Source organism: Pseudophryne corroboree, unplaced genomic scaffold, assembly GCF_028390025.1.
Source record: "Pseudophryne corroboree isolate aPseCor3 unplaced genomic scaffold, aPseCor3.hap2 scaffold_259, whole genome shotgun sequence".
Taxonomy (NCBI): domain Eukaryota; kingdom Metazoa; phylum Chordata; class Amphibia; order Anura; family Myobatrachidae; genus Pseudophryne; species Pseudophryne corroboree.
Genome location: NW_026969249.1, coordinates 890,719 through 894,518, shown reverse-complemented (window position 1 = coordinate 894,518; position 3,800 = coordinate 890,719).

The following is a 3,800-nucleotide window of genomic DNA, read 5'->3' as shown; positions in this document are numbered from 1 at the left end:
TTTGAACAGGAGCTTCAACGGTTTTGTGGCATATGAGAAATTCCCTAAGCCCCGGACCCATCGATTTTGGTCAAAAATGAAAATTTTAAAAGTGCCCCTATTTCTGCTTTAAACTTTAGTTACCATCCCAAAATGAATCCCGTAGATGAAAAAAGTTGATTTCGGAGCATGATTTTTGAACAGGAGCTTCAACGGTTTTGTGGCATATGAGAAATTTCCTAAGCCCCGGACCGATCGATTTTGGTCAAAAATGAAAATTTTAAAAGTGCCCCTATTTCTGCTTTAAACTTTAGTTACCATCCCAAAATGAATCCCTGAGATGAAAAAAGTTGATTTCAGAGCATGATTTTTGAACAGGAGCTTCAACGGTTTTGGGGCATATGAGAAATTCCCTAAGCCCCGGACCCATCGATTTTGGTCAAAAATGAAAATTTTAAAAGTGCCCCTATTTCTGCTTTAAACTTTAGTTACCATCCCAAAATGAATCCCTGAGATGAAAAAAGTTGATTTCGGAGCATGATTTTTGAACAGGAGCTTCAACGGTTTTGGGGCATATGAGAAATTCCCTAAGCCCCGGACCCATCGATTCTGGTCAAAAATGAAAATTTTAAAAGTGCCCCTATTTCTGCTTAAAACTTTAGTTACCATCCCAAAATGAATCCCTGAGATGAAAAAAGTTGATTTCGGAGCATGATTTGTGAACAGGAGATTCAACGGTTTTGGGGCATATGAGAAATTCCCTAAGCCCCGGACCCATCGATTTTGGTCAAAAATGAAAATTTTAAAAGTGCCCCTATTTCTGCTTTAAACTTTAGTTACCATCCCAAAATGAATCCCTGAGATGAAAAAAGTTGATTTCGGAGCATGATTTTTGAACAGGAGCTTCAAAGGTTTTGGGGCATATGAGAAATTCCCTAAGCCCCGGACCCATCGATTTTGGTCAAAAATGAAAATTTTAAAAGTGCCCCTATTTCTGCTTTAAACTTTAGTTACCATCCCAAAATGAATCCCTGAGATGAAAAAAGTTGATTTCGGAGCATGATTTTTGAACAGGAGCTTCAACGGTTTTGGGGCATATGAGAAATTCCCTAAGCCCCGGCCGGACCCATCGATTTTGGTCAAAAATGAAAATTTTAAAAGTGCCCCTATTTCTGCTTTAAACTTTAGTTACCATCCCAAAATGAATCCCTGAGATGAAAAAAGTTGATTTCGGAGCATGATTTTTGAACAGGAGCTTCAACGGTTTTGGGGCATATGAGAAATTCCCTAAGCCCCGGACCCATCGATATTGGTCAAAAATGAAAATTTTAAAAGTGCCCCTATTTCTGCTTTAAACTTTAGTTACCATCCCAAAATGAATCCCTGAGATGAAAAAAGTTGATTTCGGAGCATGATTTTTGAACAGGAGCTTCAACGGATTTGGGGCATATGAGAAATTCCCTAAGCCCCGGACCCATCGATTTTGGTCAAAAATGAAAATTTTAAAAGTGCCCCTATTTCTGCTTTAAACTTTAGTTACCATCCCAAAATGAATCCCTGAGATGAAAAAAGTTGATTTCGGAGCATGATTTTTGAACAGGAGCTTCAACGGTTTTGGGGCATATGAGAAATTCCCTAAGCCCCGGACCCATCGATTTTGGTCAAAAATGAAAATTTTAAAAGTGCCCCTATTTCTGCTTTAAACTTTAGTTACCATCCCAAAATGAATCCCTGAGATGAAAAAAGTTGATTTCGGAGCATGATTTTTGAACAGGAGCTTCAACGGTTTTGTGGCATATGAGAAATTCCCTAAGCCCCGGACCCATCGATTTTGGTCAAAAATGAAAATTTTAAAAGTGCCCCTATTTCTGCTTTAAACTTTAGTTACCATCCCAAAATGAATCCCTGAGATGAAAAAAGTTGATTTCGGAGCATGATTTTTGAACAGGAGTTTCAACGGTTTTGGGGCATATGAGAAATTCCCTAAGCCCCGGACCCATCGATTTTGGTCAAAAATGAAAATTTTAAAAGTGCCCCTATTTCTGCTTTAAACTTTAGTTACCATCCCAAAATGAATCCCTGAGATGAAAAAAGTTGATTTCTTAGCATGATTTTTGAACAGGAGCTTCAACGGTTTTGTGGCATATGAGAAATTCCCTAAGCCCCGGACCCATCGATTTTGGTCAAAAATGAAAATTTTAAAAGTGCCCCTATTTCTGCTTTAAACTTTAGTTACCATCCCAAAATGAATCCCTGAGATGAAAAAAGTTGATTTCGGAGCATGATTTTTGAACAGGAGCTTCAACGGTTTGGGGGCATATGAGAAATTCCCTAAGCCCCGGACCCATCGATTTTGGTCAAAAATGAAAATTTTAAAAGTGTCCATATTTCTGTTTTAAACTTTAGTTACCATCCCAAAATGAATCCCTGAGATGAAAAAAGTTGATTTCGGAGCATGATTTTTGAACAGGAGCTTCAACGGTTTTGGGGCATATGAGAAATTCCCTAAGCCCCAGACCCATCGATTTTGGTCAAAAATGAAAATTTTAAAAGTGCCCCTATTTCTGCTTTAAACTTTAGTTACCATCCCAAAATGAATCCCTGAGATGAAAAAAGTTGATTTCGGAGCATGATTTTTGAACAGGAGCTTCAACGGATTTGGGGCATATGAGAAATTCCCTAAGCCCCGGACCCATCGATTTTGGTCAAAAATGAAAATTTTAAAAGTGCCCCTATTTCTGCTTTAAACTTTAGTTACCATCCCAAAATGAATCCCTGAGATGAAAAAAGTTGATTTCGGAGCATGATTTTTGAACAGGAGCTTCAACGGTTTTGTGGCATATGAGAAATTCCCTAAGCCCCGGACCCATCGATATTGGTCAAAAATGAAAATTTTAAAAGTGCCCCTATTTCTGCTTTAAACTTTAGTTACCATCCCAAAATGAATCCCTGAGATGAAAAAAGTTGATTTCGGAGCATGATTTTTGAACAGGAGCTTCAACGGATTTGGGGCATATGAGAAATTCCCTAAGCCCCGGACCCATCGATTTTGGTCAAAAATGAAAATTTTAAAAGTGCCCCTATTTCTGCTTTAAACTTTAGTTACCATCCCAAAATGAATCCCTGAGATGAAAAAAGTTGATTTCGGAGCATGATTTTTGAACAGGAGCTTCAACGGTTTGGGGGCATATGAGAAATTCCCTAAGCCCCGGACCCATCGATTTTGGTCAAAAATGAAAATTTTAAAAGTGTCCATATTTCTGTTTTAAACTTTAGTTACCATCCCAAAATGAATCCCTGAGATGAAAAAAGTTGATTTCGGAGCATGATTTTTGAACAGGAGCTTCAACGGTTTTGGGGCATATGAGAAATTCCATAAGCCCCAGACCCATCGATTTTGGTCAAAAATGAAAATTTTAAAAGTGCCCCTATTTCTGCTTTAAACTTTAGTTACCATCCCAAAATGAATCCCTGAGATGAAAAAAGTTGATTTCGGAGCATGATTTTTGAACAGGAGCTTCAACGGATTTGGGGCATATGAGAAATTCCCTAAGCCCCGGACCCATCGATTTTGGTCAAAAATGAAAATTTTAAAAGTGCCCCTATTTCTGCTTTAAACTTTAGTTACCATCCCAAAATGAATCCCTGAGATGAAAAAAGTTGATTTCGGAGCATGATTTTTGAACAGGAGCTTCAACGGTTTTGTGGCATATGAGAAATTCCCTAAGCCCCGGACCCATCGATATTGGTCAAAAATGAAAATTTTAAAAGTGCCCCTATTTCTGCTTTAAACTTTAGTTACCATCCCAAAATGAATCCCT